Source organism: Amblyomma americanum, chromosome 2 (genome assembly GCF_052857255.1).
Source record: "Amblyomma americanum isolate KBUSLIRL-KWMA chromosome 2, ASM5285725v1, whole genome shotgun sequence".
NCBI classification, from domain to species: Eukaryota; Metazoa; Arthropoda; class Arachnida; order Ixodida; family Ixodidae; genus Amblyomma; species Amblyomma americanum.
Window position 1 is genome coordinate 37,745,459 of NC_135498.1, and position 22,833 is coordinate 37,768,291.

At 45.2% G+C, this 22,833-nt stretch overlaps 1 protein-coding gene across 2 annotated transcripts in view; it reads right to left on the bottom strand.

Moving 5' to 3' along the window:
* LOC144121015 (cytochrome P450 3A41-like) overlaps positions 1–22,833 on the bottom strand; it is a 50,682-nt gene that overhangs the window by 22,460 nt on the left and 5,389 nt on the right. Inside the window, exon 1 of one of the 2 annotated variants that reach the window (XM_077653919.1) lies at positions 3,652–3,811. The exons of the other annotated variant lie outside the window; for it this stretch is intronic. The gene's annotated coding sequence lies outside the window, so the exon portion shown is untranslated. Of the gene's footprint in view, positions 1–3,651; positions 3,812–22,833 lie in introns of those variants that run through there. 2 annotated transcript variants of the gene reach the window in all.

A 22,833-nucleotide genomic window follows, 5' to 3' on the forward strand; every position in this document is an offset into this window, starting at 1 on the left:
AAAAAAATCCCAGGTGACGTCACTGTGGTATCAAAGGAAAATAAATTTATTCTGAAGGTGCGTGCAATTTAACGCAGGAACTTAAGATTGCAATGCAAGCGCGCAATCCATAGGCGCCGCGTTCCTGCCGGCAAACAAAGGTGAACCTAGCGGAAGCGTCGCGTTACGACTGCATGCTAATGAGTAGGTGTGTCGTTAGGAAAAAAGAAAAAAAAGAAAAATAATTCAAAATAGAATGGAAATGCACAGTAAAAATTAATAATGTGCTCGCATTCAAAGCATGTACGTTATCTTAAGTGCCCTCGGTAATTAAAAAAAAACATAGCATGGCAGGGTACAGTTGTAGGCCAGTTGGTTAGACATTACAACAACGAAAAATCGCAGAACACATGAGATGGAGGCAGACAACACAAGACGGTACTGCTTGCATCTTTTGCGGTTTTTCGCCGTTCTAAAAAATAGCACCTTCCTTAATAGAGCGCACTTGATGAAAGAGCTCTGACATAATTCTGAAAATGTTGATTGTGGTAACATTTATTGCCCTTAAAAGTGCGAAGGCAATGAAGATTAAAAAGACGGTTCATTCGAAGAAACGCCCCAGACTTTCAAGAGCATTGACTGATGACCCAGGCCCAGTACCGACGCAGCGGCGGGAAAGGGCTAACAGGGCAGGCAGAAAAAAAAATAGAAAGAATTGTGCTAAGAACGAAGAGGCAGGCAAAGTGCGACCGTTTACTTCGACGAAATTCATTCGACTACGGATACTAAGGGAACGCAGTTTTCTTCCTTATACACAACATAGTCACATGGCGATAGCGGTTGCCGACGCAGATACACGGTTGAGTTAGGCGCATGCGGCAGCAACATAAACATTAGCCAAATCCGGTGGTTGCTCACGAATACACGGAACTTGGCTGAGCGAATCAATTTTCTGTCCTTGCCGCGCTGCCCCTGCTTGCCTCACAGCAATTTTAAGTAATAAAGTACTGCGTATACAACGCTCCTCCTCAAACAAGATCAGAGTCATACGTCTGCCGGTCTGGCGGCCGCCGAACGCGGGTGCTATGCTGTGACTTAGCAGATGCAGCCATTTCCGGTGACAAAGCACCCTGATTGATCACTTCGCATGCGACAACTCATTTGCATCATGATGCTGTTCAGCGGGTTGATTGCTCGGATGCAGTAGCTCAATTACAACAGCATGCAACTCAGCAGATCCGTCACGCGTCAGAAAGGAACATCGCAGGTGATCGGCATGCGGGAAACGAGTTTGATTCTCTACAAACACGAGGTGTCTTGATGGAGACTTCACTTGGACAACCTTCCGAGAGCGCCACTTGAAGCTCTCAACACTTGCCGTACGCCCAAGTGCACGGTTACACGCCGCAAACACTGGGTCGCTCCTGCGGATGTTCTCACCGAACAGCGCCCTCTAGGGTTCAGCCTTAATACCTGCATCCAAGTTTCGTTTTAGCAAAAGTCAACCTTGTACGCAATTTCCACTTCGAGAAAAGTTCCGCAGGTGTTTACCCTCTGAATGTATGTGACGTAGTCCTGTACGCGATAAGAAAGTTGTCGAGCGAGTGCTGAGGGGACCTCGAACCTTTGTTTCTCTCGTCAGCTAATAAATGTTTCTGTAATTACTGCTTTACAGTTTGAAGCACGCGTTCTGCAGCGCACTTAAATTGCCGATGATACGGCGGAGTTCGGGTGTGCTTGACGCCGGTTGCAATCAAGAAATCGGAAAACTGTTATCGGCAACCACCTCAACCATCAATGATAACCACCTCAAAGGGAAGGCCGTGGCCAGCAAACAATGTCGTAAGAATTTCGACAGTTTTTTTTTGACAATTTTGGAAGTCATTATTTTTACTCCTACCCACTTCGAGTAAGAGTCAACTGCCACAAAAAAAAAAAAAAAACAGGAGAATCGTGGTTCACTCGCTCCCAAGGGTTTTTACATCATCTCCAAGTTCAGAGCGGTGCTGGCTGCCCTATAGAGACCTGAAGTTCTTACAGATGGGGCATTGTTTTGCAGTGTGTTCAAGGCAACTGTGAAACCCAGGCCACCAAACCGTTTACCTTGCAACCACTTTCATTTTCGTTATCCCTATGTGCTGTTCATGCAACAATGACAGCACTTTTTTCAGAAGCGACTCACCACTCCACTTTCCCAAAACAAACAGCCATCGTCCACTGAAAGTCCATAACGTCGAAGAAAGAATGGTTCATATTTGTCATCTACTGCTCACAGCCAACCATGCGAACTCATCTGTTGCGCACAGGACCCTATCTTTTGATGGTCCGAAATCGGTATCTTTTGCAGTTATGGGCATGTCCTTGGCAGTAGAGAAGTAACTTTGCTCAGCGACATCAGTAGCTTAAGCCAAAGGCAGGCGTCACAAGCCATCAGCGTTGCTTTGCTTATCTTTGTGCGGGGCTTGTACACAACTCAAAAACAGTAATTCGCAAGGAAACGGCCCCATCGATGAATTAGAGCTGCAGCTACAGGACTTCCATGCTGTTTCAGCTAAGATATCACAGTGAGTGGCTCATGGTCTGTTCCAATGCGGAAACTAAGCCTATACAGGTACTTGTGAAATTTCTTGTGCTAACACGATGGCTAGCGGAACCTTTTCGATATGCGCGCAGTTTCTGTCAGCCGGTATCATTAGCCTAGACGCAGACGCAACCGGGCGCTCCTCGCCGTAAGCCACATGTGCTAACACCACACTAAGCCATACCCACAGGCATCGCAAGTCAATTGGGTTTATTTGCTTATGTCATATAGTTCCAAAACGCTACCTTGACTTAGTAGCTGCTTGCATTGTGCAAAAGTGTCTTCACAATGACGCGACCATTTCCATACTGAGCCCTTGCTAAGAAGGCGGTGTAGCAGTTCTGGCAGGTTTGCTAGGTAGGGTAAAAATTTCAGATAGAACTTCACTAGATCTAAAAAAGACTAGAACTGAGTCATGTTCTCAGGTTCTAGTCCTTCACGAATAGTCTTCACTTTGTCAGCATTTGCATGAAAACAATGCCTGTCTACTTCGTACCTTAGGTAGTGCACTTTTTCATGAAAAAAATTGCACTTTCCTTCATTAATTGGGAAATCGTTCCTGCTTAGTGCGCCCAGCACATGCTCTAAAGAGCTGTAGCACTCTGCTTGGTCTTTGCCAGATAATCGACTCATCGTCTTAATAACAGGCGGCACCAGGGATGCCCTGCAACACCTGATCTATTACGGCCTGACACATGGCTGATGCGCTTGCTACCGCCATATGGTAACCGCCGGAACCTAAATAGCCTCATGCGCATGTTTACTGTGAGCAGTTCTTGAGCATGCTCGTTCAGCTCGATCTGGGCGTAGCCTCTGAAAGGCCTGGAACGGTGGACACGGTTCCGTGTACAAGATTCGCAAAAGTGCCCTCAGGAGGAGGCAAATGATAATGGTCTACTTCAATGGCATGGTTGACAGTCACTCTGTATTCACCACATATCCTTATTTCTTCTGCGTTTTCCTCAGGCACGATGACCTTCGGCGACAGCAGACTACGCAGCGACCCGCACACTTGATCTCCTAGGACAGATAGGAAGGCTGGTAACTTCTTACTTAAGTCTATTTCATTTGCTGTAGCAAACAAATCGAACCTTTCCAGGTAGGCTTCAATGTTGCTGGTCTCCGGGCAGAACTCCGGCAGCTTTCCTAGGCTGGTGGTCATCGCGGTTTGCTTATCCCATCTTGGTCGCCATTTGTTAAGAACGAACATGCGTGCGGAGTGCTACCGTTTACTTCGACGACAGACTTCCGACTACAAGCACAAAGGTAAGAAAATTTTCCTCCACATATACATAACAGTCACATGGCGATCACGGCTGCCGACAAACACACACGGTCGAGTCACGCGCAGACAGTAGTAACATGAACACTTGCCAACTCCGGCAGTAGATTACGAATACACGGACCTTGGCTGCACGAATCAATTTTCTCTCCTTGCCGCGTTACCCGTGCTTTCCTCGCACCACTTCCGAGTTGTACGAGAGTGTGTTTATACCAAACTACGACGACCCTGCTTCCTTCTGACTGTTCTTGATGCGTTCAAAGGTGTGTACATTTTTTACAGCGAAAACTGTAATAACTTGTTTTAAGCCATTTAGGGGATACAATAGTAGTAGTAGTCAGTGTTTTATTAAAATAAAAACGGCCGTGGCTTAGCTTGGTTAAGCCTGGTGATTGCGAAGCAATTGTAACATCTGGCTGTATGACTGCCTTAGCGAGAGGAGCGGAGCTGTTTTATACAGCTGGTGTGACGTCACTCTGACCGTAGCGCCCCTGGTGAGAGGAGCGGCAGTTAAGCCGCCGTTGGTGGCTACCGCCTCGCCTCGCGACGGCGTGAGATGGGGCCCCGTTTTTACACAGCTGGTGTGACATCACACCGACCGTAGCGCCCCTGGTGAGAGGAGCGGGAGTTAGGCCGCCGTTGGTGGCTACCGCCTCGCCTCGTGACGGCGTGAGATGGGGCCCCGTTTTTACACAGCTGGTGTGACGTCACCACGTGGTGTGACGTCACGCAGCAAGGTCACGCTAAAGGTCAATGGTGCCTACCACCGCCTCGCCACGGAACGGGCTGAAGTGCGACCTAAAGTAGTATTGCTTCGCAATAATAATAAAATACGAAGAAGCCAGTTGTGCATCTTCAAAAGCGATGGAGTCCAAACCATCCACTGAATTTGAGAAAACGAAAGACACATAACTACCTGAAATTGGAGGTAGACACCACCGGCACCTCACACACCGACACCTCACAGTGCGATTCAGATATCCCCTGACCCAGTGAGTAATTTATGCCCCTTTCCTTTCTTCCAAACCGATGGAGGATTTACGCTGCGAATAAGACGACAGTGGGGCTAGTCTATTTGCTTCGTGGAAGCGAGTACTGCAGTCTGTGAAGTGTGCCGGGAACGCGAGTGACCCGAAGACCGCAAGGGAATAGGCGCTAGAACGAGTAAGAGACGCGCAACCAGGCAGTCGCCTATGAAACGTCAAATTGGCCTGCCATTCCAGATCTCTCAGCGCTAATGCCAATTTGCTTTCGCTAATTAATGCACTAAGCCGGTAAGCTTGAATCCAATAATCTTTTAAGCTGTGCATTTGCGATAACTACTTAGACGCTGATTATTTGTACTTGGAAAGGGTGTCACCGCTGGTTTGAGAGAAGAAACGTCTGCCTTCGACGTGTAATCGTGTTTTTTTTTAAAATCCAGCGAAACGTTTCACAATGAGACAAAATATTTCTCTGAGAAGGGACTTTTATAGCAGTTTGGGCCGTAATTGTTTATCTTCATGCTAGCAGCATAAATCATAGTCGATATGCCTATGAACTGCAAAAGAGAAACAACCGTTGCTTTAGTAGTCAGAGCACAAAAAGGGGGCAGGAACAGAGCACTTCTACTATTATTCTACTTTTGTCTGGCTCACAGGTCTATGTGAAGCATACTGACACATCTGCACCGTGGCTTTTCGGCTGCTCTCTTTATTGATATCTTCACCATTAACAGCAGCAACCTGGCTACGCCCACTGCAGCATAAAGGCATCTCCCATATCTCTTCAATTAACCCCATCCTGTGTCAGCCACGGGCACCTTAATCTCCCTGCTTTTCCGTTCATCTTTCGCTCTCTCTCTTATCTCCTCAAACTTCTGAGCTATATCCGCCCCCCCCCCCCCCAACTTTCTGCCGCACCCTGCTACGCCTGACTTGTCCTGAAATCCAATCCCCTTACCCATTAGCGTAATGCAGTGTAATGTCATTTAATGCGGATTAATGTTGTGTCACTTCGTATGGAGCTCCAGACATTTGCGGCTTCTGTTGCAGGACTGTTATCTGGAAACGATCCTACCTTAGGTATTAGATAATGCTATATCGGCGCAAAATTTTCATGCGATCACGTGCTAAATACGAGTATATAATCACGTAAAACTTGACGACGGGGAAACGATTGCATCTTAGATATTAGGTAATGCGATATCGGCGCGAAATTTTCATTCTATCACGTGCTAAATACGCATATGCAATCACGTGAAACTTCACGACGTGGAAATGATTGTACCTTAGATATTCCGTAATGCGATATCGGCGCAAAATTTTCATGCGATCACGTGCTAAATATGAGTATGTAATCTCGTGAAACTTCACGACGTGGAAATGATTGTACCTTAGATATTAGATAATGCTATATCGGCACAAAATTTTCATGCGATCACGTGCTAAATATGAGTATGTAATCTCGTGAAACTTCACGACGTGGAAATGATTGTACCTTAGATATTAGATAATGCTATATCGGCACAAAATTTTCATGCGATCACGTGCTAAATATGAGTATGTAATCTCGTGAAACTTCACGACGTGGAAATGATTGTACCTTAGATATTAGATAATGCTATATCGGCACAAAATTTTCATGCGATCACGTGCTAAATATGAGTATGTAATCTCGTGAAACTTCACGACGTGGAAATGATTGTACCTTAGATATTAGATAATGCTATATCGGCACAAAATTTTCATGCGATCACGTGCTAAATATGAGTATGTAATCTCGTGAAACTTCACGACGTGGAAATGATTGTACCTTAGATATTAGATAATGCTATATCGGCACAAAATTTTCATGCGATCACGTGCTAAATATGAGTATGTAATCTCGTGAAACTTCACGACGTGGAAATGATTGTACCTTAGATATTAGATAATGCTATATCGGCACAAAATTTTCATGCGATCACGTGCTAAATATGAGTATGTAATCTCGTGAAACTTCACGACGTGGAAATGATTGTACCTTAGATATTAGATAATGCTATATCGGCACAAAATTTTCATGCGATCACGTGCTAAATATGAGTATGTAATCTCGTGAAACTTCACGACGTGGAAATGATTGTACCTTAGATATTAGATAATGCTATATCGGCACAAAATTTTCATGCGATCACGTGCTAAATATGAGTATGTAATCTCGTGAAACTTCACGACGTGGAAATGATTGTACCTTAGATATTAGATAATGCTATATCGGCACAAAATTTTCATGCGATCACGTGCTAAATATGAGTATGTAATCTCGTGAAACTTCACGACGTGGAAATGATTGTACCTTAGATATTAGATAATGCTATATCGGCACAAAATTTTCATGCGATCACGTGCTAAATATGAGTATGTAATCTCGTGAAACTTCACGACGTGGAAATGATTGTACCTTAGATATTAGATAATGCTATATCGGCACAAAATTTTCATGCGATCACGTGCTAAATATGAGTATGTAATCTCGTGAAACTTCACGACGTGGAAATGATTGTACCTTAGATATTAGATAATGCTATATCGGCACAAAATTTTCATCCGATCACGTGCTAAATATGAGTATGTAATCTCGTGAAACTTCACGACGTGGAAATGATTGTACCTTAGATATTAGATAATGCTATATCGGCACAAAATTTTCATGCGATCACGTGCTAAATACGAGTATGCAATGTCATGAAACTTCACGACGTAGAAATGATTGCACCTTCGATGTTAGGCAATGCGATATCGGCGCAAAAGTTTAATGCGATCACGTGCTAAATACGCATATGCAATCACGTGAAACTTCACGACGTGGAAATGATTGTACCTTAGATATTAGATAATGCTATATCGGCGCAAAATTTTCATGCGATCACGTGCTAAATACGAGTATATAATCACGTAAAACTTGACGACAGGGAAACGATTGTATCTTAGATATTAGGTAATGCGATATCGGCGCGAAATTTTCATGCTATCACGTTCTAGATATGAGTATGTAATCTAGTGAAACTTCACGACGTGGAAATGATTGTACCTTAGATATTAGGTAATGCGATATCGGCGCAAAATTTTCATGCGATCACGTGCTAAATATGAGTATGTAATCTCGCGAAACTTTACGACGTGGAAATGATTGTACCTTAGATATTAGGTAATGCGATATCGGCGCGAAATTTTCATGCTATCACGTTCTAAATATAGTTACATAGTCCAAGGTTCGACGGAACACCGTCTGGTCAGGGCGAAGCATGATTTATTCACAAATGAAAATTAGGTCACTGACCAAGTCGAAAGATGAAAAATGACGTTTCGGGTCCCATACGGGGCCCTTGTTCACAATGAGGCTGTCACGGAAGAAGGAATGGTTATATACGCTTCAGAATCTTCTGCAATCTTTTCACGTAGATAGGATGTAGCGTGCCCTGATTCTTGTTTAGCGTGTTGGCCGTTGTCTGGATGATTAGGGATTCTAGATGAAGTCTTGCAGATAGGTTTCTTTCCGTCGCCAAGATTTCCACCTCATCCCAGCCAATCTCGTGGCCAGCGGACAGCACGTGCTCTGCAACTGCATTTTTTGCTGCGCGCTTGTTTCTGACGTCGCCCTAGTGCTCCTTCATGCGCCGCTGGAAGTTCCCGGTTTCCCCAATGTAGACGGAGGGGCAGTCGCTGCAAGGGATCCTATAAACAACGCCAGGGAACTTGGCACGTGGTAGCGGGTCCTTCACGTTGACCACATCGGCTCGCACGTTGACCACACCGCCTTTGGACGCTACGTCGTAACGAAGGCAGAGCGACAGCTTGTACAAGCCCGCATCGATGAATGTAAGTACACCTTGAAGCGCCTACAACAGGAGGCTTTCTTTGCGAAGCGGCAACTAGAGTTCCGCATGCCAGAAATCTACGCGGAGGTACAACTAGCTGCCAACCAAGAAGCGAGGCGCACAACAGAAAAGCACGAAGTGTCGCAAAGAAGCAAACTATGCACTTTGCTGGGGGAAAAAAGGAACGAGTCTAGAGGACCAGTCTTCAAGGTTAAAAACTTGTCGTCGTACACCATGAGTGCCACCGAAGAAATGGTGCTAAGCCGAGGCTTGAATTTCAATCAGGGGAAGCCGCCGGATACGCGGAAGATGATTTGCGCTGTGGAAAGAGCCATTAGTCTTCTTGATAAAGACGTACAAGAAGATGTCAGAATGAATGCGATCGGTGTTCTTAAAGGAATGCGGAAACAGCACCATGAGCACATTCTTTCCGAAGGTGAACGGAAGGCCCTCGAGTCGCTGAGAAAGAAGGAAGATATTGCAATTCTGCCCGCAGACAAAGGAAATGTGACTGTTGTGCTTGACCGGTCTGCGTACCACTCAAAAATGTCAGAGATGCTCGAGGACGCGACAACCTACTGCAAGCTCAGTAAGGACCCTACGTCCAAAATACAGTCCCGCTTGCAAGTGATCCTGTGTGACATATTCAGTGGTCTTCCGCCTTCTCAAAGAAAGCTGTACTACAGGCTTCTTTGCACTAACGGATCCGCTCCGGCAATATGTGGCTTGCCGGAAATTCACAAAAGTGGTACTCCGCTAAGGCCAATCGTGGATTTCACCAGGTCGCCTCTTTTCCGTCTATCCGGTTATCTGCACAAAGTGTTGGCTCCGTTGGTGGGACAAACAGCGACGCACATCAAGAATTCGCAAGACTTTATTGAAAAAGTCAAGGATGTCGTCCTCGAAGAAAGCGATGTGCTCGTGTCCTTTGATGTATGTTCCCTGTTCACAAGTGTCCCGGTCGACCTTGCTGTGGAAACCTGCAAGGAGCTCATAAAAAGCGACCCCTCATTTCCCGATCGCACGCCGTTGAACGTCAGCGAGATCAGCGAATTGCTTCATTTCTGCTTAGCCAATACGTATTTTTCTTACAACGGCACAGTGTACAAGCAGATCTTCGGAACCGCAATGGGAGCGTCCATTTCAGTCACGGCTGCCAACCTGACAATGGAGTCTATTGAACAGAAAGCCCTGAACTCGTTCACACATCGTCCAAAGGTGTTTCTGAGGTATGTTGATGACTGCTTTTGCATTTTAAACAAGAAGCACATTCACAGCTTCCTTGAACACCTGAATGCCGTAGAGCCATCCATAAATTTCACTTTGGAAGAGGAAGCGAACGGCATGATCCCGTTCTTGGATGTGCTCGTCAAACGTGATGCGCATCGGTTAGCCTTCAGCGTCTTCCGAAAAGCAACGCACACGGGGAGATACCTGGATTTTGATTCCGCTCATCCTACGGCTCACAAGCGTTCAGTGGTTGCGTCACTTGTCAACCGTGCTAAAAACATCTGTTCCGACCCGGTCAGCCTTGGCAACGAGATGAAGCTTATACAGCACGATCTTGAGCGAAACGGCTACCCTAGAAATTTTACCAGCAAAGTCACCAAGAAAGCCACCTACACACGAGGAGCACAACAGCTGACAAAAAAGATAAAACGTGCTGCAATTCCCTACGTGCGTCAGATCAGCGAGGCCCTTTCTAGGATTTTCCGTAAACACGAAGTGCACATTGCACACGTGCCAACTAGCAAACTGCGAGCCGATGTGGTCAACGTGAAGGACCCGCTACCACGTGCCAAGTTCCCTGGCGTTGTTTATAGGATCCCTTGCAGCGACTGCCCCTCCGTCTACATTGGGGAAACCGGGAACTTCCAGCGGCGCATGAAGGAGCACCAGGGCGACGTCAGAAACAAGCGCGCAGCAAAAAATGCAGTTGCAGAGCACGTGCTGTCCACTGGCCACGAGATTGACTGGGATGAGGTGGAAATCTTGGCGACGGAAAGAAACCTATCTGCAAGACTTCATCTAGAATCCCTAATCATCCAGACAACGGCCAACACGCTAAACAAGAATCAGGGCACGCTACATCCTATCTACGTGAAAAGATTGCAGAAGATTCTGAAGCGTATATAACCATTCCTTCTTCCGTGACAGCCTCATTGTGAACAAGGGCCCCGTATGGGACCCGAAACGTCATTTTTCATCTTTCGACTTGGTCAGTGACCTAATTTTCATTTGTGAATAAATCACGTTCTAAATATGAGTATGTAATCTAGTGAAACTTCCCGACGTGGAAATTATTGTACCTTAGATATTAGGTAATGCTATATCGGCGCAAAATTTTCATGCGATCACGTGCTAAATATGAGTATGTAATCTCGCGAAACTTTACGACGTGGAAATGATTGTACCTTAGATATTAGATAATGCTATATCGGCGCAAAATTTTCATGCGATCACGTGCTAAATACGAGTATGCAATCACGTGAAACTTCACGACACTAAACTCAAAAGAGGACATGAAATGCAGGCTACAATAAAAATACACTGGCTGTATATTCAGCATCTCTCAAAGTGGCCCTAAACGTTTAGCATTACAGGGTTTTCGGAAGATATACTTTAAAAGAAACTGCAGGATGATGATTGAAAAAAAAAAGATCCCATTTTGTTCCGAATTGGTACTGGTGTGCCCTGCATAAGCAAGTGCGCCATGGAATGCCGCAACTCTACGAAAACTGTGAGCGCACATGTTATAACATAGCGACTAGGCACGAAGGAATAGTTCTCTAAACATTCGTCAATGGCTCTATAAATGATTTTGCAAGGTGCGATGAGATTAGTGTGTTTTGCTTTGTCTCAGAGGCTGCGCTGATCTATAAAATCAGAGCCATCGTTAAAACAAAAGTCTGTCTCTATTTAGAAAAAGGAATTTTACTTAAGCTTCAAATAAAGCTTTCCCGCCTTAAAAAGTGTGACCAGAAGCTGATACACTTACTACTAAAAGACCCCCCCTCCTTTTTTTTTTACTTCAAGAAAAATGGTTCGCATTGCTCCACGAGTTCAGAGCATGGATTTATGACGTGAGCATGCAACTGGAGAGCTAAGTCATAAGGCTGTTTTCTGCCCTACATCTGCGTGGATTAATTTGATAAATGGGCACAATGTAACGGGGCGAAAGAATGTAACCGTGATCGCAAAACTTCAGAGCTTCTGGTAAGCAGCAATGACCACTAAAGGTGGGACATTTCAGATACATACCTATATGTTGTTCTTGTGGTTGCGGCTGACGTACAATGCGAAAAAAATGGGAACGGCGCGCATGAGCACCGCTTAAACAAACAAGTGTTATTTTTTATTTATTGTTTTTAAGAGCCCGAAAGAATAACAACGCTGAAATATTCCACCACCTGTTCGTTTTTACGAATATACATGTGTTTTTAAAAGAGCTTTATTTGCGTGAGCAGAAGCTTTCGAATGCAGCTGCTCATTTTTATAAACCCGGCCGCTTAGTAAAAGAGAGGATGCTTACAGAAAGCGGCATGAAAACGCCATTTTTATTTCAAATAATAAAAAAAGAAATGTGCGAATAAGAGTTGATAGACATTCTAAGCACTCTTCTTGAGAACGCATATTTTACCCGCACCGTGACCCCGCCGCGGTGGCTCAGTGGTTAGGGCGCACGGCTACTTATCCGGAGCTCCAGGGTTCGAACCCGACCACGGCGGCTGCGTTTTTATGGAGGCAAAACGCTAAGGCGCCCGTGTGCTGTGCGATGTCAGTGCACGTTAAAGATCCCCAGGTGGTCGAAATTATTCCGGAGTCCTCCACTACGGCACCTCTCTCTTCCTTTCTTCTTTCACTCCCTCCTTTATCCCTCCCCTTGCGGCGCGGTTCAGCTGTCCAAAGATATGTGAGACAGATAGTACGCCATTTCCTTTCCCCCAAAACCAATTAAAGTTACCCGCACCGTGCGCGTAGGTATATCTCTGTGTCCGACACTTTCCCCTAATATTTCTCATGAAGTACTGAGATACGTTTTCAGTCCCTAGAAACATTTTTATTTCCTGCTATCAGCTTCTAATGCACCTCTTGTTTTGCGTTTTCTTCAATGCTATGAGCGCCACTTATATTGCGTGACCTTTGTGTATCTCCTGAGCCCTTCAGAACTGTTTGATTAAAAGATTTTTATGATTAAAAGCAACGCAGTGGGCTCTAAGCTTTCCTTTATTTGAGAGACCCAAGTTAATTTCAATCACTTTAGGTTGATAAGTTTATAAAAAATTTATTTGTAACAGTGATTTTGCGTCTAATATTCATGGGCACGGGGAAGCTGTGGCTTCAACTAATAATCGTGCGCTCACGAGCCGAACGCAATAGCATGCAGGCTACTACGGAAGATCGTACCTTTCACAATTAACCGCACTTCCAGGTGCGTAAACCACACAATGCTGAATGCAGTTTATAGTTATTGTTGATAATAAAAAAAGAAAGAACTACATGACAGAAAGGTAAAAAACAAAATTGTGAAACCAGTCGTGTGTGCCCCGCCGCGGTGGCTCAGTGGTTAGGGCGCTCGACTACTGATCCGGAGTTCCCGGGTTCGAACCCGACCGCGGCGGCTGCGTTTTTATGGAGGAAAAACGCTAAGGCGCCCGTGTGCTGTGCGATGTCAGTGCACGTTAAAGATCCCCAGGCGGTCGAAAATATTCCGGAGCCCTCCACTACGGCACACCTCTCTTCCTTTCTTCTTTCACTCCCTCCTTTATCCCTTCCCTTACGGCGCGGTTCAGGTGTCCAAAGATATATGAGACAGATACTGCGCCATTTCCTTTCCCCAAAAACCAATTATTATTATTATTATTATTATTATTATTATTATTATTATTATTAGTCGTGTGTTGAAAATGTTAGCATATGGGTCAATTGCGCTTGAGCACCGAACAGATGAAGCAACATTGAAATGCCTCGCAGCACATGTACTGCATGGTCTTGTTCGGCGCATCACAGCTTTTAGCTGCAGTTAAATCACTGACATACGTGCTTGTGGTAGAAATATGAAATTTTGCCTAAATGACACGCATGCACCGGCACAATTATTCAGAATATAGAAGCCGCTAAACTTAGTCACTTTTCTCGATTGTTTGATGCTGCATTGATTTCTGGGTCGCGTTGTGCAGGTCAAGCATGGAAGGGCAGATGACATCCCCTAGTTCCAGGCTGCCAAGCATTTCAGCATTTTCTCTCTACTTCTCTACTTTGTGGACATAGGTGGACACCTATACATTTTTGCGTCAAAGTAAATCTCAGCGAACACAAGGACGCTTCAGACTAACGGGTAACCTGCTGACGCGGACATACGCTTGTCACGTGATCTCATCTAATTTGAATAAGTCGCAGGTGGTTATAACAAGACACAGATACCAGTACCGATCCTGGGCTCCAGACATGATGATAATGTGGTGATGCTTTACAGCATCTTCTAAATTTCCTCCATAAGTTTAACCTCCCTAGTGCTTGAGTTCATGGCTAGGCTTGGGAGAGTAAAAAAACAATTCCGAAAGGTCAGCGACACTTTGTGGTCCCTAGCCGTTGTCGCTCAGCATATACATCTGAGGATGAAGGCGAGCAACAGTTACTGGGAGCGGTCAATAAGTCACTTCCATGTCTGTCTATTGCAAGTCGCCGCATTGCTCATTGCGCCGCAAGGCGGTATCTATTCGGCACCAATGGTTTGTGCACGCCACTTTTCTCGTCGGTGCGTGTCGCAGTGCCCAGTTACAGTTAGGTTTAAGGTGGTCAGAAAAGGTGACCGCAGTTTTCGGCACTCTGTATGAGACTGTTGTTCCTTGTAAGCATTCATAAGCACTCGCTGCTTGATTGCTGGATGCACGTGTCAATCTGAATGTCTAGAAAGTCACTGTAAGCAAAAATATTAAACAATGCCGAAGTGAACAAAAGAATTCTCTCGATCAACGCCTCCATTTTCGTATGCAGCGACGTGCAGAACTCCCCAACGACGAAATCATTTCGGTGGCGTCCGCGCGTTTCGCACACGTGCCTTCCATGTTTATCTGCGTGCTTACGGCCGCACGATAAGACGTGTCTTTTGTGGCCCCTGAGCTGACAACTCGCTTGGGGGCCCGTTTGTTCCGAGTGAAAAGCTGAGGCAACGAGAAGAGCCTGCCGCTGCGAGAAAGGAACGGGTTTCAGCCAGTTCGAAGGTTGCGCCCAGCTGACGCTGCCGTGAGCTCTGCGCGCCTAATACTGGGATACTACTTTCTCTGTGGGGCGAGAGTCGGATGCATAATGTAAACGTCGCCGCGTGGCACATCATCTTTCCGTTTATCTGGGCCGGTATACTGCGATGGTATCTCTCCTTGAACCTGTCCTTGCTAGTGGTGGAAGGGTGGCAGGTATCAACAAGGCCGCAGATCCTAACGCACTCATTTTTTTTATTGCCGTATTTTCCGGAGAGAACACTGGGCTTCACAGCTGGGTTATATATTCGCGGCTGCGTGACTGTGCTTCTGTGCGTTTATTTATTTTCGCAATGCCAAGGTGACACAGCATAACATAGTTCCCATTGCGCCCCCTCGTGTCCTTTCTTCCTGTCCACAGAGATCTCTCTTTAGTGAACGCTATTACGCCATATCGGTGAGCACTAAGAGCTCTGATAAAGAAAGTGCAGTAGGGACCTGTCGCCTACAACTGTTTGGCGCAGTCGTTTTCTACTGATCTTGTTTAGAGGAGGAATGCGATGGAATTCATGCAGCATCAGGATACATTGTCAGTGCATGATGTCTAATATGGGGGTATATGTCGATAGGAAAAGAAGATAATGCAGCTACAGACGGCAGAGTGCGAGATTGTGAATACGTAATCGTATGAAATATGCAAGGGTAGGACGATCGTGGGGATGCACGATGGTCTAGCTGAGGATGAATAAAATAGAGCTTTTTCCTGTCATAGATGGAAACTAGCTGATGACAGTGATAAAAATAAATACTAGATTTTTGTTCATAAATGAGGAGGGATGGTTGAGAAAGCTTCATAGGTTGTTAAATGAAAAAAAAACAAAGCACTGTTTCTGGAGGTACTACACCATATATAGGTGCTTATTTATTATGAGAATATGCAGTAGTCGTTCAAAGAATTGTATGCATTTTGACGACAATAGCTACGAGTAGTTTTTGTTTTCGAAGACTTAAGGGCATTAAAAGACAGTATTTAGCATCATAACTCTTTGAAAATAACAATTACCGTCTATTCGTGCTATGAGTCAAGCTTCACAGCTCTAAAGGAATATACTTCGCAAAGATAGAAAGCTGGGAGAGCTGGTGGAAATATGGGGGGGGGGGATGCAACAAGCGCACACAAGCGAACAGGAAAGTGTAGAACCAGCGAGAGAGAATACTGTCTTCACGACAGCAATGTGCTTCTGCATTGGTTCTCATTTGCTCTCATATCTGTCCACGAGCTTTTCGTAGCGGGTCAAAATTACACCCGAGTAATTAGGACAGCCATAAACAGGCGAGATCAAGGGAACTATATAAGTTGCAAACATTTGTGAAGAAAAACGTTTAGCTTTCACTCCTTCACTGAGTTCATGAGACCGCATTTTAGAGCTACACCAAGCATGAAATTCTTGCACTCAAGAGTAAGCAGATGGCTAATTAAACTTGAACGCTCTGCTTCCTTCAGGTTTGTGTAGTGAAATAATCTGAGATAATTTTTGAATTCGTTTCACTTACAAAAAATACGCGCTCAATAATGTTTTCAGTCATTCTGCTTTCAAGGCAACAACCTCAGCACATTCATAATCACTGTGCCGTTACTTGCTATTGCCCTTGAGGAAAAAAAAAGTAATTTGAATTATAAGAATAGCTAACCTTGTCATATATATATATATATATATATATATATATATATATATATATATATATATATATATATATATATATATATATATATATATATATATATATATATATATATATAAGCAGCAGAGCACCGGACGCGACAGTCGGAGGTCTTGGGTTCATATCCCACCGGTGGCATGGTTGTTTTTTCTGCTGCTTTATAAGTAATTTTCTTTAAACTAAGTGATTGGCACTACAAGTTAAAAAAGAATCAAATTAGAAACATTCCTCTATGCACCTTGGTTTCGGTAACTGTTGGCTTCCTTAACATGTTTTTCAAACGAGCCCCTCATTTCATATGCCTTCTTTGCAAATATATATATATATATATATATATATATATATATATATATATATATATATATATATATATATATATATATATATGCGTGCGTGCGTGCGTGCGTGTGTGTGTGTGTGTGTGTGTGTGTGTGTGTGTGTGTGTGTGTGTGTGTGTGTGTGTGTGTGTGTGTGTGTGTGTGTGTGTGTGTGTGTGTGTGTGTGTGTGTGTGTGTGTGTGTGTGTGTGTGTGTGTGTGTGTGTGTGTGTGTGTGTGTGTGTGTGTGTGTGTGTGTGTGTGTGTGTGTGTGTGTGTGTGTGTGTGTGTGTGTGTGTGTGTGTGTGTGTGTGTGTGTGTGTGTGTGTGTGTGTGTGTGTGTGTGTGTGTGTGTGTGTGTGTGTGTGTGTGTGTGTGTGTGTGTGTGTGTGTGTGTGTGTGTGTGTGTGTGTGTGTGTGTGTGTGTGTGTGTGTGTGTGTGTGTGTGTGTGTGTGTGTGTGTGTGTGTGTGTGTGTGTGTGTGTGTGTGTGTGTGTGTGTGTGTGTGTGTGTGTGTGTGTGTGTGTGTGTGTGTGTGTGTGTGTGTGTGTGTGTGTGTGTGTGTGTGTGTGTGTGTGTGTGTGTGTGTGTGTGTGTGTGTGTGTGTGTGTGTGTGTGTGTGTGTGTGTGTGTGTGTGTGTGTGTGTGTGTGTGTGTGTGTGTGTGTGTGTGTGTGTGTGTGTGTGTGTGTGTGTGTGTGTGTGTGTGTGTGTGTGTGTGTGTGTGTGTGTGTGTGTGTGTGTGTGTGTGTGTGTGTGTGTGTGTGTGTGTGTGTGTGTGTGTGTGTGTGTGTGTGTGTGTGTGTGTGTGTGTGTGTGTGTGTGTGTGTGTGTGTGTGTGTGTGTGTGTGTAAGTGATGCTACCCTAGGCCGTATTACCTGACGATTCTCTTCCTTGTTCATTCTTTGTTATCTATGCCCCAAGTATCTACCGCCTTTGACATCTGGTATAAGAGGTAGTTGGACTTAAAACCCTGGTTTCAAAGCAGGAAATTTTTCATGCTTCCCAAAACTGCTAAAAAAATTTATATAAAAGAATTCGTAATTTTGGAGTCGGTGCAACTTCTGCATTTATATCCCGCTCCATGCAATGCGTGATCGAATTTATTACACTGAGTTGAAGCGGTTGACTTGTTCTTGTCGATAAGAAGCCACTCGAGACAGGACGAATTGAGCACGAACAGGGAAGGAATGTTGTCCTTGGCTCGATTAGGAGCGCAGTGAACAAAAAGACAGATAGGTAGGTAAACAAGCATTTTCTCTTGCCAAATTAGAACTGAAGGCTAGCTTAGGCATGACCTTTCTGCCTTAAGAGAACAAGCCGTACGCGGCAAGGATGTCAAAAGTAAATGCTCAGCATGGCTGACTGAAATTGCAACTATTTCGCAGCGTTGAAAAATATTTAATACTCTCTCCAGTAATTGTAACACCAGCAGTCTGCTTTTTTTGTATTACAACCTGCAGGTTTATTGTGTTTTTTCGCAATTTAAAAAGGAACTTCCTTCGCTTTTGAACTTGCGAGAGGTTTTTAAAAAAAGCTTGCGAACTACCTTTACTGCTGTGTCAGACAGTAACGGCGCATTTTTTTTATCCGCATTGCAGAAGTGAGCACAGTTTTGTGCATTCGCTTGCACAAATCAGTTGATTGATACTACAAAAACCGACAGCCGCTAAAACTCATTTTGGGTAGTTTTTGGGTACGCAATACTATTGTCTTGACTACGGCTTGTAGTGGTGACACCATGCCTCATAAACCGATGATTATGATATACTCAAAGTGTTACAGTTAGCCTAATATTGCTTCAATACGTCCGGGCAAACTTGCAGACGTTGATCTTTCTGTTCCTGTTACTAATATTGTGTCGAGCGCATTGAACCCGACATTGAAATTGAAAGAGAGTTCCGTGGCCATAATTCACCATTCGTGGGCGGTGAGCTGGTTGAGACACGCATAATTTTGCAGTGTGGCTACTTCGCATGGCTGCCTCGAGCTTGGCTTTGTTGTCTACGCCCCGCTCACCAGTTTTATAATGCAGCGTTCATCGCTCCACTCTCGGCGACGTTCACGTATTTAGTTAACGTGAACACGCACAATATTTTCTGCGCGACAACTACAATAGGAATTGTGTTGCACTTTTTACACTCGCAGGACTCTGAACGTCACGCCATTATGTCGCACAGATTTTGTGGTGTTATCTATGCTATGGCAAAAATATTTTCTCCCTTTTCGCACGAAACGGTGATACGGGGATTGTTGCTGTCTGCTCCCATTGCTATAGCCTTGTGTTCCTTTGCTGGGAATAGCTCTACCGTAGTTACTCTCTAGAGATATGCCCCTTTGAAGCGGTCGTTATTAATGGAACAGTATTGTCTCCTAAACTTGTCCTTTTCCTGCCCCTACACGGCGCCAAGTATTTTAATCTGTTTGTTCTTGGTAGACAGCAAGCAGTTAATGAGAACTGCTCCCTTTCTGTGGTGTTGTACAGTGTCCAGAAGACATCTGAGACGAAGACGGGAACCCTCCTTGTCTGACAACTGGCTTCTTCCGCGTGAAGACGATGTCTTGCACGCTCGACAAGTAATGATACTGACGCACTCGAAGCTGACCCTCCGAACGCTGAATCGGGGTTTTCCCTCGAAGAAGTAGCTCCAGAGTTCACTGCACTTAGCGCAGAATGAACAAAGCCGCATATCTGCAAACTGCTTTCAGCGGTTGCCTCATCACACAACCTACCTTTTCAGGCAGTGTCTGTTTAAGCGGCAAAGCGAATGCACTGACAGGGAGTTTTGACCTTTGCAATTTTACAGCCACACTACGAGCATACGCCTGCAATATCGTACTCCGTATATAAAAGAAAAACTTGGAAGCATTACTTTTAGATTGGTTCTCGTAATATATTTATTTACTGTTGTTGTCTACATCAATGCAAATGAAACAACTTTCACAAGTTCAAAGCACGTACCGTGGTCGTCGTAATATATTTATTTAATGTTAGTCTTTTAACCAATGCAAATGACACAATCTATCAGGAGTTAAAAGCACGTATGTTACTTAACGAATTAGAAATATTTAATGTCATTCATTGAGTGGCATGCTGTCTTGTTTCAATCGCCTGCACGTTCTCTAAACGGAAAAAGAAGGCAGAATTTTTAGCCGTCATTCTTAATGCACACAAAAGAGGACTTGGACTCCACGACATTACAAATATTTCCGTTCTGTTAGGTATTGAGAGACTGTAGCATGTACCCAACTTTGTGTCCAAACACAGAAGTGATGCTCCCTAGCAGGCAGTAGTACTTTATGCGGTGCATTCGAGCTTAGTAAGCGTTCGTCTTCAGTCTGCGTTCCTCTATAGCACAGGTCGTAGGTGGCAGGGGCGCGGGGCACAGGGCAGGGTTCCGATGCCCCGCTTCATCCTTGGAGGTAAGGTAAATAATTGGCCGATGGCCTTGTTTATACATGCTACATATGCCTGCCACTACAGGCCGAAGAAGGGCTTGCCACCTAACAGATTTCACTTGAGCGGAAGATAACCTAAAACGTGGGACGCCTGTACATTTGAAATTTGCTTTCACGCTTTCGGTAGCTGTTTACAGCCGTGAAAAGAATAGCAAAATTAGGGAAACCCCGTCGGCCCTCCTTCCATGCAGCTTTTACGTGCAGGCACAGGAGCACGTGCTGCGATTCTTTGTGCTGCGTGCTCTTCGCTGTCGCCAATGTTTACAACAGTGCAAACAGCGAGAAAGTAGCAAGTTTCATTCCTCGTAAAGAAGGTGCCCGAATGCGGCGATTCTCCCTATGCCTGTCACACCCCCAGTTGCGGCGGTGTTGCAAAGCCCTCGTGGTTCGACTCGGCGAGGGAGTGTTTCTTCCTTATCTGGAACGACCCTTAGCTGTCGCAGCAGTTGCTGTATCCACCGCAGATGTACGCTACACTCATGGCTGCCGCGCCGCCATTTCGCAGCTTGCAGAGCTCCCTCTGCCTCGTCTCTCTTCCCACCCGCGGTCGACATGTGAGGCACTCCAGCGCGGATAAGGCGAGGTGGTCGTACGACGCGTCTGGAGTGGCCATCGTCCCTCTCTGGAGGACGTCGGTTCAAGTACCGGTAGACAAAAGACAGCTCGCCCCAAGCATGTTGGGGCCCTCAGCAACGCCAAGGACCACGGCTAAAGCCCTGTTGGGAGCGCCCGTTTGCTCGCTAGATGTGAGCAATCTGGCTGCCATGGCCTCCGCCCGTCGTTTCGCATGGCCGACTGAGAAGATAGCCCAACAGGGCAGGGTGGTCCTTGCAGATTAGTGCCGTCACACAGTTGTCCGTTTGCATTTCCCGAGTTTGCTGGCGTCATGTGGAAGCAGTGAGATTAGCGAAGGGAGCTGGGTTATCCAATCCTTGACGTTCGTTGGAACTGGGGGTGTTATTGTTTCTTTGTTTACAGATCTTCTTTCAACCTGCAAGTTTTCGGTTCGCGAGGATATTAATCTCAAATAGCCATTTTTAGGGGATCTGGACTCTTTCCCACGAGTTACTGCGAGCTAAGAGAAGCTGGACCCAGTAAACAAGGAGGGCGCGCGTTCAAAGCATCTCGCACGTATAAGAATAGGTCGTGGTGGCCGCACTGTGTGATAACAAGAACACTCACCAGTCGCGAACCATTCGACCCGCTACCGGCTACCGGTTTTGTGCGTTCGACCTCTGATTTGCTAATGTCAGTCGTCACTTCCACTACACTTCTTAGCGAGTCACAGCACGATACATTACGAAGGAGCAGAAAGCCAAGAGCAGGCAGCCCTGGCAGCTCACTACGTACATTGAACCCCTGATTCTAGCTGAACAAAGAAACGAAGAGCAAGCGTACACTGTGAAGAAATTTCAGTTGCCCTAAACTCATGGCCTCGCACCCCCTAAAATGGGTGTTTGCCTGGCCATCCACACCCATGTAATTACATGGGCGTGAAAATTACAGTTGAATCTTTTTGCCGATTGCTTTGTAGTTGCTCAAGTCGTCTTGATTTTAACAAATGCACAAGTAACTACTACTTTGAGAGACGCTGATCACTTGAGTGTTGCATGTACTCTTACAGGGAAGGTGAACAGTTCGCAGGAAACGTTGCCGAAAACTCCTAATATGCACTACGGTATTTGTCTTCATACTTATGTTTGTTATTTATAGCATATTTTGATGTCTGCATGATGTTCATGGCGTGTTTTTACTGTATTATCAACAAACTTATCTTTTGTGGGGAAACCGTCCTCCCGTCCGTCCGTCCGTCCGTCCGTCCGTCCGTCTGTCCGTCCGTCCGTCCGTCCATCCGTCCGTCCGTCTAACCTAACCTGTTGTCCATCTGGTTTTCTGTCTACCTGCGTGCGTGCCATCCTGCAGTAGTGTGTGCATGCGTGTCTGTATTTGTTTTGTGCGTGTTTTTATGCAAGCGTGTAACCTCCACCTTCTTAAATATGCATATTTCATCCACCTCCATCCTCCAGACCTAAAGAAGGCCACGACCGACCAGGCACTTTCATCATCTTCTCACTCGCTTCCAACCCCACAGACGCATCCGCCCATCACATGTAACGACGAAATGTAGTTCGAAGATTGAATGGGAAGACGACCAATGTAAAAGCGTGGTGCACATCAATACTGGCAATGCAGATTTTCCGCATCACATCGTATGATCCCGTCTGCATTTTTTTATTTCATTCAAAAGTAAAAAAATATAGATACGCCAGCGTTCAGGCAAACCCGCTCGAAAATCCATGTGTCCCATAAGCCAGGTAAAGAACAGTTTGAGGCATGACTGGACTTAGTAGTGCAAAGGTACTTGAATGGCAGGACCTCAATACGGGTGGAAACTACGGAAGTAAACCACAGCAGCCCGCTGGGGACCTGAACTACGATAATTCACCCAATCCT